The sequence below is a fragment of the Hemitrygon akajei genome, chromosome 28 (assembly GCF_048418815.1).
Source record: "Hemitrygon akajei chromosome 28, sHemAka1.3, whole genome shotgun sequence".
NCBI classification, from domain to species: domain Eukaryota; kingdom Metazoa; phylum Chordata; class Chondrichthyes; order Myliobatiformes; family Dasyatidae; genus Hemitrygon; species Hemitrygon akajei.
The window spans coordinates 16674857-16688759 of NC_133151.1; the positions used below are offsets into that span (position 1 = coordinate 16674857).

The 13903-nt window shown below is 53.8% G+C and overlaps 1 protein-coding gene across 1 annotated transcript in view; it reads right to left on the reverse strand.

Annotated features, from left to right (window-relative positions):
- Positions 1-13654, reverse strand: part of LOC140717719 (protein phosphatase 1B-like) — a 218580-nt gene extending 204926 nt beyond the window's left edge. Inside the window, exon 1 of the mRNA XM_073031397.1 lies at positions 13184-13654. The gene's annotated coding sequence lies outside the window, so the exon portion shown is untranslated. The remainder of the gene's footprint in view (positions 1-13183) is intronic.
- Between the last annotated feature and the right edge of the window lie 249 nt (positions 13655-13903).

The window sequence follows — 13903 nt, forward strand, 5'->3', positions numbered from 1 at the left end:
AAATACAGACACGCTCCCCGGGTCCCCCTGTAAATACAGACACACTCCCCGGGACCCCCTGTAAATAGTGACACGCTCCCCGGGACCCCCTGTAAACACCGACACGCTCCCCGGGTCCCCCTGTAAATACAGACACGCTCCCCGGGTCCCCCTGTAAACACCGACACACTCCCCGGGACCCCCTGTAAACACCGACACACTCCCCGGGTCCCCCTGTAAATACAGACACGCTCCCCGGGTCCCCCTGTAAATACAGACACACTCCCCGGGTCCCCCTGTAAATACAGACACGCTCCCCGGGTCCCCCTGTAAATACAGACACACTCCCCGGGACCCCCTGTAAATACAGACACGCTCCCCGGGACCCCCTGTAAATACAGACACACTCCCCGGGACCCCCTGTAAATACAGACACGCTCCCCGGGACCCCCTGTAAATACAGACACGCTCCCCGGGTCCCCCTGTAAATACAGACACGCTCCCCGGGTCCCCCTGTAAACACCGACACGCTCCCCGGGTCCCCCTGTAAATACAGACACACTCCCCGGGACCCCCTGTAAATACAGACACGCTCCCCGGGTCCCCCTGTAAATACCGACACACTCCCCGGGTCCCCCTGTAAGCACCGACACGCTCCCCGGGTCCCCCTGTAAATACAGACACGCTCCCCGGGTCCCCCTGTAAATACAGACACGCTCCCCGGGTCCCCCTGTAAACACCGACACGCTCCCCGGGTCCCCCTGTAAATACAGACACACTCCCCGGGACCCCCTGTAAATACAGACACGCTCCCCGGGTCCCCCTGTAAATACCGACACACTCCCCGGGTCCCCCTGTAAATACAGACACGCTCCCCGGGTCCCCCTGTAAATACAGACACGCTCCCCGGGTCCCCCTGTAAATACAGACACGCTCCCCGGGTCCCCCTGTAAATACAGACACACTCCCCGGGACCCCCTGTAAATACAGACACGCTCCCCGGGTCCCCCTGTAAATACAGACACGCTCCCCGGGTCCCCCTGTAAATACAGACACGCTCCCCGGGACCCCTGTAAGCACCGACACGCTCCCCGGGACCCCCTGTAAATACAGACACGCTCCCCGGGACCCCCTGTGAATACCGATACACTCCCCGGGACCCCCTGTAAATACAGACACGCTCCCCGGGACCCCCTGTAAATACCGACACGCTCCCCGGGTCCCCCTGTAAATACAGACACACTCCCCGGGACCCCCTGTAAATACAGACACACTCCCCGGGACCCCCTGTAAATACCGACACGCTCCCCGGGTCCCCCTGTAAATACAGACACGCTCCCCGGGGCCCCCTGTAAATACTGACACCCACCCCGGGTCCCCCTGTAAATACAGACACGCTCCCCGGGGCCCCCTGTAAGCACCGACACGCTCCCCGGGACCCCCTGTAAACACCGACACGCTCCCCGGGACCCCTGTAAACACCGACACGCTCCCCGGGTCCCCCTGTAAATACAGACACGCTCCCCGGGTCCCCCTGTAAATACCGACACGCTCCCCGGGACCCCCTGTAAATACCGACACGCTCCCCGGGACCCCCTGTAAATACCGACACACTTCCCGGGACCCCCTGTAAACACCGACATGCTCCCTGGGGCCCCTGTAAGCATCAACACGCTCCCTGGGGCCCCCTGTAAATACCGACACACTTCCCGGGTCCCCCTGTAAATACAGACACGCTCCCCGGGTCCCCCTGTAAATACAGACACGCTCCCCGGGACCCCCTGTAAATACAGACACGCTCCCCGGGACCCCCTGTAAATACAGACACGCTCCCCGGGACCCCCTGTAAATACCAACACGCTCCCCGGGGCCCCCTGTAAATACAGAAACACTCCCCGAGACCCCTGTAAATACCGACACACTTCCCGGGTCCCCCTGTAAACACCGACACGCTCCCCGGGTCCCCCTGTAAATACAGACACGCTCCCCGGGACCCCCTGTAAATACAGACATGCTCCCCGGGTCCCCCTGTAAATACTGACACGCTCCCCGGGTCCCCCTGTAAATACCGACACGCTCCCCGGGACCCCCTGTAAATACCGACACGCTCCCCGGGACCCCCTGTAAATACCGACACACTTCCCGGGACCCCCTGTAAACACCGACATGCTCCCTGGGGCCCCTGTAAGCATCAACACGCTCCCTGGGGCCCCCTGGAAGTAGCGGAACTCTCCCTGGGACCCCCGTAAACACCGACACACTTCCCGGGACCCCCTGTAAACACCAACACACTTCCCGGGGCCCCCCGTAAACACCGACACACTTCCCGGGACCCCCTGTAAACACCGACACACTTCCCGGGGCCCCTGTAAACACCGACATGCTCCCCGGGGCCCCTGTAAGCATCAACACGCTCCCCGGGGCCCCCTGGAAGAAGCGGAACTCTCCCTGGGACCCCTGTAAGCACCGACATGCTCCCCGGGGCCCCTGTAAGCATCAACACGCTCCCCGGGGCCCCTGTAAGCATCAACACGCTCCCCGGGGCCCCCTGGAAGTACCAGAACTCTCCCTGGGACATTTGTAACACCCTGAGTTCCCCTCTAAGCCTCCCACGTAACACCAGCGGTGTTCTGCAGCAGTCGGAGTTGGGGCCGCTTCTTTTCACGTTATACGTCGATGATTTGGATGACGGAGTTGATGGCTTTTTGGCCAAGCTTGCAGACGATACAAAGGTAGGTGGAGGGGCAGGTGGCGCCGAGGGCAAAGACCTTGAGAAATTGGGGGCACGAGCGAAGAAGTAGCAAATGGAAAAGAGTGCACGGTCGGTCGTGCACTTCGGCAGAAGGAATAAAAGCAGGGACCATTTTCTAAACGGGAATCACAGGTACAAGGGATTTGGGAGCGCTTGAGCAGGATTCCCTGACGGTTGAGTCGGTGGTGAGGAGGGCAAGCTGGCATTCACTTCAAGAGGACTAGAATAAAAAGCAAGGGTGGGACGCCAAGGATTTGTAAGGCGTTGGTCAGACCCCACTTGGGAGCACTGCGAACCGTTCTAGGAAAGGAGGTGCTGGCCTGGGAGAGGGCCCAGAGGAAGCCCACGGTAATGATCCTGGGAATGAAAGGGTTAACCTGTGAGGAGCGTCTGACGGCTTTGGACTGGGTGGGGGGGGGGGGGGCGGGAGAGAGACGAATCTCACTGAAACCTAACGGACATCGAAAGGTCCGGACAGAGCAGATGTAGAGGAGATGCTTGCTGGAGTGCGTAAGTCTTGGACCAGCAGACGCAGTGTGCGGAGCAGCAGTTCCCACCTTCCTTATGCCAAGGAGCCTTCAACCGAGAGTCTGTGGAGCCCAGGAATAGAGGGACGTCCCTTTAGTACACACGAGGAGTCACATTCCCTCGTTTTTTTTTTACCCCTCTGCGGACCGACCATTGCCCTGAGCAGGAATTACTTATTTTTAAACAAACACAACCGGGCGAACCACCAGAACTTCCGAACGTTTTTGTAATATGCATACTTTGAATACTGAGAATGAAGGTTGAAAAGTCACGCACTTTTGATTTATTAATTAAGGGGTATAATGAAATACCCTCCGAGAGGACCACAACCTTGTCGTAGGGTTTGTGTGCCTCAGTGACCCGGGTAGCTACGTTGGCTGGAGTCGGGGCTTTGGCTCTTGGAAGGGTCACCCATGCTAAACAGGGTCAAAGGGCAGAGGTCAGACTCAGAGTGGTCCACCGGTCCTCCAGGTTCAGGGCTAACGACCCTGACCGGTCAAACAAAACTGTTACGGAAACAGCAATGAAGAATCCTTCTATGTCGGAGTGTGACGGTATTCCTGAGTCCCCACCCGGGACTAACAGTAGAGATGCCCAACTGCCCACCTGCCTGTCATTTCAATACAATGTGTATCTTTCGACATTAAGCTGCCAGCTATAATCATTGATTCAGTGATGCCCACACCATATCTGCCAATCTGTAACTGTGCTGAAAGTTCATCTCCTGGACTCTGTATACTGCACACATTCAAATATTAACACCTTCGGCCCTACATTCACCCTTTTCGATTTTGTCCACCGTTTATGCTGCAACTTATCCTGTTGACTGCAACATCAGCAGCCTCTCCTTGCTACTAGTCTCACTACACATTACCTCTGTTTGTAAACCAACTACCTCATCCTCAACCCGGTCACTTGTAAAGACACTGCCCGGAAGACGACAATGACTAACCACTTCTGTAGAAAAATATCGCCAGCAACAATCATGGTCATGGAAAGACCGTGATCGCCCACGCCACATAATGATGATGTCATATGGCACTGCATGTAATGATGATGTCACACGACAAGGCACATGACGATAATGACCAATCACTACTGTGTTCGGTAAAAAAATTTATGGCGTGGTATCTTATGCAAGACCGTTACAAAATCCAATAATTCAACCACAGGTGATCAGGAGCAATCTCAAGGGTCTGTGACCTAAAACACTGACCCAGTTTCCCTCTGCACAGATGCTGCCTCACCCAGTTTTAGTTCCGACTTCCACTCTGTGTTGTCTGGTTTTATTTCGGACTAACGGCATCTGCAGGTTTTTTTTTGGAGACAGAACCAGGCTTCATATCACAGGTGTGTCATGAAATCTGTCAACTTTGCAACAGCAGCAGATTGCAATACATAACAGTGCAGAAAAAAACTGAATTACACACACACACACACATTTTCAAAATAGTTAAATTAAGTAATGCAAAAATAGAAATAAAAAAAAGTAGTGAGGTGGTGTTCACGGGTTCAATGTCCGTTCAGAAGTTTGATGGCAGAGGGGAAGAAGCTGTTCCTGAATCGTTGAGTGTGTGTCTTCAGGCTCCTGTACCTCCTCCCTGATGGCGGAGGGGAAGAAGCTGTTCCTGAATCGCTGAGTGTGTGTCTCCAGGCTCCTGTACCTCCTCCCTGATGGCAGAGGGGAAGAAACTGTTCCTGAATCGTTGAGTGTGTGTCTTCAGGCTCCTGTACCTCCTCCCTGATGGCAGAGGGGAAGAAGCTGTTCCTGAATCACTGAGTGTGTGGCTTCAGGCTCCTGTACCTCCTTCCTGATGGCAGAGGGGAAGAAGCTGTTCCTGAATCACTGAGTGTGTGTCTTCAGGCTCCTGTACCTCCTCCCTGATGGCAGAGGGGAAGAAGCTGTTCCTGAATCGCTGAGTGTGTATCTTCAGGCTCCTGTACCTCCTCCCTGATGGCAGAGGGGAAGAAGCTGTTCCTGAATTGTTGAGTGTGTGCCTTCAGGCTCCTGTACCTCCTCCCTCAGGAGGACACGAAGCTGGGTGGCAGTGTGAAATGTCAGGAGGATGTTATGAGAATGCAGGGTGACTTGGACAGGTTGGGTGAGTGGGCAAATGTATGGCAGATGCAGTTTAATGTGGATAAATGTGAGGTTATCCACTTTGGTGGCAGGAACAGGAAGGTAAATTACTATGTAAATGGAGTCAAGTTAGGAAAAGGGGAAGTACAACGAGATCTAGGTGTTCTTGTACATCAGACAATGAAAGCAAGCATGCAGGTACAGCAGGCAGTGAAGAAAGCTAATGGCATGCTGGCTTTTATAACAAGAGGAATTGAGTATAGGAGTAAAGAGGTCCTTCTGCAGCTGTACAGGGCCCTGGTCAGACCCCACCTGGAGTATTGTGTGCAGTTTTGGTCTCCAAATTTGAGGAAGGACATTCTTGCTATTGAGGGAGTGCAGCGTAGGTTCACGAGGTTGATTCCCGGAATGGCAGGACTGTCATATGTTGAAAGATTGGAGCGACTGGGCTTGTATACACTGGAATTTAGAAGGATGAGAGGGGATCTGATTGAAACATATAAGATCATTAAGGGATTGGACACGCTGGAGGCAGGAAGCATGTTCCCGCTGATGGGTGAGTCCAGAACTAGAGGCCACAGTTTAAGAATAAGGGGTAGGCCATTCAGAACAGAGATGCGGAAAAACTTTTTCACCCAGAGAGTGGTGGATATGTGGAATGCTCTGCCCCAGAAGGCAGTGGAGGCCAAGTCTCTGGATGCATTCAAGAGAGAGTTAGATAGAGCTCTTATAGATAGCGGGGTCAAGGGATATGGGGAGAGGGCAGGAACGGGGTACTGATTGTGTATGATCAGTCATGATCACAGTGAATGGCGGTGCTGGCTAGAAGGGCTGAATGGTCTACCCCTGCACCTACTGTCTATTGTCCTCCCTGACGGTAACAGTGAGAAGAGGGCACGTCCTGGTGATGGGGGTCCTTAATGATGGATGCTCCTTGAAGATGTCCTGGATACTATGGAGGCTGGTGCCCATGATGGAGCTGACTGAGTTTACAACTTTCTGAAGCTTATTTCGATCCTGTGCAGTGTCCCACCCCCCCACCCCCCCATACCAGACGGTGATGCAGCCAGTCAGAATGATCTCCATGGTACATCTGTAGAAATTTGCGAGTCTTTGGTGACAAACCAAATTGCCTCAAACTCCTGATGAAATATAGCCAAATATGTCTTGCCTTTGACATCGATATGCTGGGTCAGGTTAGTTCCTGAAAGATCGTGACACCCAGGAACTTGAAGCTGCTCACTCTCTCCACTTCTGATCCCTCTGTGAGGACTGGTGTGTGTTCCCAGTGGGCTAAGCACACACCCCTGAGGTGTGCCAGTGTTGAGGGTCAGCAAGGTGGACGTGTTATTCCCAATCGGCACAGATGGCCGACTTCCGGTTTTCCTGGTTTTTGACCTTTGCCATGCGCTCCGGATATCTGCCCAGCAACAGGCCACTCGGCCCATTCCACCGATACAGGCCATCAAGTACCGCACCTGCTCAAGTCCCCTTTCCCAGCTCTTGGTCCGTGACTGTCCGTGCCTCCAACGCACAGGATCAGAAACAAGCCGCAGTGGGTCGCAGGCTCCTTCACGGTCCCAACCCTCCATCCAGGCATCTTTAAAAGTTGGGGCCTCAATAAGACAGCATCCACTACCCAGGACATGCCCTCTTCTCATTGCTACCATCAGGGAGGGGGTACAGGAGCCTGAAGACACACACTCAGCGATTTAGGAACAGCTTCTTCCCCTCTGCCATCAGGGTGGAGGGACAGGAGCCTGAAGACACACACTCAGCGATTCAGGAACAGCTTCTTCCCCTCTGCCATCAGGGAGGAGGTACAGGAGCCTGAAGACACACACTCAACGATTCAGGAACAGCTTCTTCCCCTCTGCCATCAGGGAGGAGGTACAGGAGCCTGAAGACACACACTCAGTGATTCAGGAACAGCTTCTTCCCCTCTGCCATCAGGGAGGAGGTACAGGAGCCTGAAGACACACACTCAGTGATTCAGGAACAGCTTCTTCCCCTCTGCCATCAGGGAGGGGGTACAGGAGCCTGAAGACACACACTCAGCGATTCAGGAACAGCTTCTTCCCCTCTGCCATCAGGGTGGAGGGACAGGAGCCTGAAGACACACACTCAGCGATTCAGGAACAGCTTCTTCCCCTCTGCCATCAGGGAGGAGGTACAGGAGCCTGAAGACACACACTCAGTGATTCAGGAACAGCTTCTTCCCCTCTGCCATCAGGGAGGGGGTACAGGAGCCTGAAGACACACACTCAGCGATTCAGGAACAGCTTCTTCCCCTCTGCCATCAGGGAGGAGGTACAGGAGCCTGAAGACACACACTCAACGATTCAGGAACAGCTTCTTCCCCTCTGCCATCAGGGAGGAGGTACAGGAGCCTGAAGACACACACTCAGTGAATCAGGAACAGCTTCTTCCCCTCTGCCATCAGGGAGGAGGTACAGGAGCCTGAAGACACACACTCAGTGATTCAGGAACAGCTTCTTCCCCTCTGCCATCAGGGAGGGGGTACAGGAGCCTGAAGACACACACTCAGCGATTCAGGAACAGCTTCTTCCCCTCTGCCATCAGGGAGGAGGTACAGGAGCCTGAAGACACACACTCAACGATTCAGGAACAGCTTCTTCCCCTCTGCCATCAGGGAGGAGGTACAGGAGCCTGAAGACACACACTCAGCGATTCAGTAACAGCTTCTTCCCCTCTGCCATCAGGGAGGAGGTACAGGAGCCTGAAGACACACACTCAGTGATTCAGGAACAGCTTCTTCCCCTCTGCCATCAGGGAGGGGGTACAGGAGCCTGAAGACACACACTCAGCGATTCAGGAACAGCTTCTTCCCCTCTGCCGTCAGGGAGGAGGTACAGGAGCCTGAAGACACACACTCAGCGATTCAGGAACAGCTTCTTCCCCTCTGCCATCAGGGAGGAGGTACAGGAACCTGAAGACACACACTCAACGATTCAGGAACAGTTTCTTCCCCTCTGCCATCAGGGAGGAGGTACAGGAGCCTGAAGACACACACTCAACGATTCAGGAACAGCTTCTTCCCCTCTGCCATCAGGGAGGAGGTACAGGAGCCTGAAGACACACACTCAACGATTCAGGAACAGCTTCTTCCCCTCTGCCATCAGGGAGGAGGTACAGGAGCCTGAAGACACACACCCACAAACGGGGACATGAGGTAGTGGTACAGAGACGTGACAGGAGGCCACTGCCCTCGGGTGATCGTTCGATGGTCACAGAGGGGCAAACAAAATAAACAACATTGCAGACTGTAACATCGGAACAGCGAGCTGCTGGCACCCCCCCCCCCCCACCCATTCTTGTTAGTGGCTCTGCACCTGTACTCACTGGAATTCTGAAGAATGAGGGGTGACCTCATTGAAACCGATCGAATGGTGAAAGGCCTCGATAAGAGTGGATGTGGAGAGGATGTTTCATATAGTGGGGGAGTCTAGGACCAGAGGACACAGATAGAGTGGATGTTTCCTATAGTGGGGGAGTCTAGGACCAGAGGACACAGATAGAGTGGATGTTTCCTATAGTGGGGGAGTCTAGGACCAGAGGACACAGATAGAGTGGATGTGGAGAGGATGTTTCCTATAGTGGGGGAGTCTAGGACCAGAGGACACAGATAGAGTGGATGTGGAGAGGGTCTTTCCTATAGTGGGGGAGTCTAGGACCAGAGGACACAGATAGAGTGGATGTGGAGAGGGTGTTTCCTATAGTGGGGGAGTCTAGGACCAGAGGACACAGATAGAGTGGATGTTTCCTATAGTGGGGGAGTCTAGGACCAGAGGGCACAGATAGAGTGGATGTGGAGAGGATGTTTCCTATAGTGGGGGAGTCTAGAACCAGAGGACACAGATAGAGTGGATGTGGAGAGGATGATTCCTATAGTGGGGGAGTCTAGGACCAGAGGACACAGATAGAGTGGACGTGGAGAGGATGTTTCCTATAGTGGGGGAGTCTAGGACCAGAGGGCACAGATAGAGTGGATGTGGAGAGGATGTTTTCTATAGTGGGGGAGTCTTGAACCAGAGGACACAGATAGAGTGGATGTGGAGAGGATGTTTCCTATAGTGGGGGAGTCTAGGACCAGAGGACACAGATAGAGTGGATGTTTCCTATAGTGGGGGAGTCTAGGACCAGAGGACACAGATAGAGTGGATGTGGAGAGGATATTTCCTATAGTGGGGGAGTCTAGGACCAGAGGACACAGATAGAGTGGATGTTTCCTATAGTGGGGGAGTCTAGGACCAGAGGACACAGATAGAGTGGATGTGGAGAGGATATTTCCTATAGTGGGGGAGTCTAGGACCAGAGGACACAGATAGAGTGGATGTGGAGAGGATGTTTCCTATAGTGGGGGAGTCTAGGACCAGAGGACACAGATAGAGTGGATGTGGAGAGGATATTTCCTATAGTGGGGGAGTCTAGGACCAGAGGACACAGATAGAGTGGATGTGGAGAGGATGTTTCCTATAGTGGGGGAGTCTAGGACCAGAGGACACAGATAGAGTGGATGTTTCCTATAGTGGGGGAGTCTAGGACCAGAGGACACAGATAGAGTGGATGTGGAGAGGATGTTTCCTATAGTGGGGGAGTCTAGGACCTGTGGACACAGATAGAGTGGATGTGGAGAGGATGTTTCCTATAGTGGGGAGTCTAGGATCAGAGGACATAGCCTCAGAATAGAGGAGCGTCGTTTTACAACGGAGTTAAGGAGGAATTCCTTAAGCCAGAGGACGGTGAATCTGTGGAATTCGTTGCTACATGCAGTTGTAGAGGACAGGTCATTAGGTATACTTAAAGCAGAGGGTGATAGATTCTTGACTGGTCGGGGCATCAAGAAGGCAGGAGATTGGGGGCTGGGTGGGAAAATGGATCAGCCGTGATGAAATGGTGGAGCAGACTTGATGGGCCGAATGGCCTGAGTCTGCTCCTCTGTCTGATGATCTTACAGTGAGAGTTGTCAAAGTGTCTTGGATGGACTCTGGTGTCTGGGGGCTTTGCTACTGCTGGGTGGGTGGTGGGGTTGATGCTTTCTGCTCGAACAAGCTGGGGAAGTGGAGGGCAGAGGGCTGATGCTCTGCTGTTGCTTGTACGTGGGGGAGGGGGTTTCTAACGTTCCCCTGTCATTCTTTCCTTGTTTTTTTTTTCCCTCTTCGTTTCGTGGAAGTCTGTGAAGACCAAGAATTCCAGGTTGTATGCTGTCCTCTTTCAAGTTGCCCACAGGGGCAGCCCATCTTCGCAGATCCTCCTTCTCCCAGGATGAGGTCTTCGGACCTCTGCTAGTCTTTCGCAGCTCTGGGTTTTAATGGGATGTGTGGTTTCCAGCTCCAGCGGCCAACCCGGGATTGCGATTGTCCATACCTCCACCTGGATTTTGTCCAAAGGCTTATTCCTTTCATCCCAGGATGCGTCCACTCGGGCTCGGGACAGCCCAAACGCCATCCTTAAACCCGCAGACGACACAGCACTGCCAGCAGATTCTCAGGACCAGAGGGCGTACGGGAGTGAGATCTCCCAGCTGGTTGAGCGGTGCCATACCAATACAGCACTGCCAGCAGATTCTCAGGACCAAGGGGCGTACGGGAGTGAGATCTCCCAGCTGGTTGAGCGGTGCCATACCAACAACATCCGGGCACTCAGCATCAGTGAGACCGAAGAGCTGATTGTGGACTTCAGGAAGGGTGAGACGAGGGAGCCACACACCAGTCCTCACAGAGGGATCAGAAGCGGGGAGAGTGAGCGGCTTCAAGTTCCTGGGTGTCAAGATCTCGGAGGATCTAACCTGGTCCCAACACATCGATGTAGTTATAAAGAAGTCAAGGCAGTAGCTATACTTCATTAGGAGTTTGAGGAGATTTGGTTTGTCACCCAAAAACACTCAGAAACTTCTCCAGATGTACCATGGGGAGCATTCTGACTGGCTGCATCACCGTCTGGTCTGGGGGGGGGGGGGGGGAGCTACTGTACAGGGTTAAAATAAACTGCAGAGAGTTGTAAACTCAGTCAGCTCCATCATGGGCACCAGAGTATCCAGAACATCTTCAAGGAGCGATGCCTCAGAAAGGCAGCATCCATCATCGAGGACCCCCCATCACCCAGGACATGCCCTCTTCTCACTGTTACCATCAGGGAGGAGGTACAGGAGCCTGAAGACACACGCTCAATGATTCGGGAACAGCTTCTTCCCCTCTGCCATCCGATTTCTGAACGGACATTGAACCCACGAACACTACCTTTTTCCTCTACTTAATTTAATGATTTAATATAGATACTTACTATAAATAATTTTTTTTCTCTATTATTACGTACTGCTGTGCAAAGTTAACAACCTTCATGACACACGCCGGCGATATGAAACCGAATTCTGACTCTTCCAAATTTCCCACTCAGAGACTCCCATCCTCGCGTCCAAGCATTCTCTCCGTGCCCCCCTCTTCCCTCCAAACATTTCACAGAATTCCACCTGCACCGCCACCCCGACCACCCTGAACCTCCAGCCTCACTTCCTGAGGGGTTCGAAAGGCTAACGAGATTCGTGATATTGGCGCATCGGAACGGTCAGGATCCGGGTCCCGTTTAATACCAGAGAGTGTATACGGTATACACCCCCAAATTCTCACTCTTCACAGACACCCACCAAACAAGAAATCTCCCGGGGAGTGAATGATGGGACAGTGAAGCCGCTGTTTGAATCAGCGACCAACACGGTCTGTGGCTGTGCTGGGGGAAAGGGTGGGGGCGGGGGCAGCCCACAAGCGTCACTGCCCCTCGCCTCCTCCCTGCTCCAGCAACGGTTTCGGTCCCAATGATACCTCGTTCCAGGAGTTCGGGGACAGAGTCAGCAGTGCGGCAGACAGACACTCCCGTCTGCCTCTGGGTAGGGGCGACGGGGTAGCGCACTGGCTAGCCCAAGTCTTCCCAGGGCCAGCGGTCCGGGTTCCATTCCCACCGCTGCCCGTGAGGAGCCTGCACGGTCTCTAAACCCCCCCCCCCCCGTGACTGGGTGGGTTTCCTCCTGGTGCTCCGGTTTCCTCCCACGGTCCCCAGACGTACGGGTCAGGGTTAGTCAGCCGTGGAGATGCGCAGGGGGAGACTTGCGGGCTGCCCCCAGCACATCCCGCCAACTCTTACTGGTCTTTGGCACAAAAAGAAGCACATTTCACTGTACTTTACGTGTGACAAAGCTAATTTTTAAAACAGGCACATCATAGGTACATACACATTCTTGTCTGTGTGCACACACACACACACACACACTCCCTCGGTCTCTCTCTCTCTCAAACAGACACACAGGGGTGAAAATACAGGGAAGGATTAGAGGCTTCCCGGTCCAGCCGTCACTAACGCGGGGCAGCCGGAGAGGAGACCCCCCCCCCTCCACCAACTTTCCTCCCCCTGAGCCAGATACTCAACGGGGAGGATTTTTGTCTCTCCCCCCCCCCCCCCAGAGTTACCCTTTGACATCAGATACCATGGTCGATTCTCGAGGAGAGGGAAAGGAGGGGAGTGGGCAAGAGAGAGAGAGGAAGGTCCATTTCCTCCAACCGGCGCTAAACCAGCCGGTGGAAACCGGAATGGGACTGGGGGGGCGGATGAAGTCTCTCAATAATCGCTCCCACCAGCGATTACTGCGATTAAACGGTCTCTGGCAGCCGGGCCAGAAAGGGGACAGCGTCTAGAAAAATCTACCGAAGCTGGGAGAGGGGGAGGGAGATGCCCATGAAAGCAGGTACAGAGCCAAGCTGGTCTTCGGGGAGCCCAGAACTATGAGAACTCCCTCTCCCGCAACCTCCTTTTAAAATCCTCCGTCTACTCACCCTCTCCTCCTCTGCTCCGGATTACACTGGTGTAGCCTCGCTCCTAGGAACAGCCATTTCCAATCCTAAAAAATCCCTGTACGCTCGTTTTAATGCTTAAAAAAAATAATTAAAACCCCTCTTTTCGCCCTCCCCAGGGACTCGGCGGCTCCGCAAATAACAGGCTTACAGGCCACGAAATATATTTATAATTCAATTCACACAGGGAGATTTAAAAAGGGAATTTTAAATTGCTTGGGGAAAAAAATTGCAACAAGATTAAGGAAGTGGGTGGGAATTGGGCGGTTAGCAAAAACAACCGTCTCCCCTCCCCTTTTACTTTCGCCTCCCCTCCTTCCTGAAGTGAACGCAAGCGTTTGTTCAGCCCAGGCCCTCAACTGGAGGGGGGCAATTGCGCAAAAAAAACCGAAATAAAAATGAAGAGGAGGGGAGGGGGGGGGGTAAGAAGCCGTGAGAGAAAGTACGGAGAGAGAGAGCGAAATACCCGGATCTGCTGGAATGACATCACCGCCGGCCAATGGCGAGCGGCGACGTCACGCGATATTGACATGCTACAGTACTGGCAACATTGTATCCGGGGAAATCCGAGCAGGATTCCAAATCGGAGCGTCCCGGATCGGCCGGGCTCCGGCTTTGAACCGCGTGTACCCGCCGCGCTCCTTTTCTTTGCGCGGTTGCGTTTATTTGGAGGTATTTAATCTTTGGGAGGGGAGACGGGGG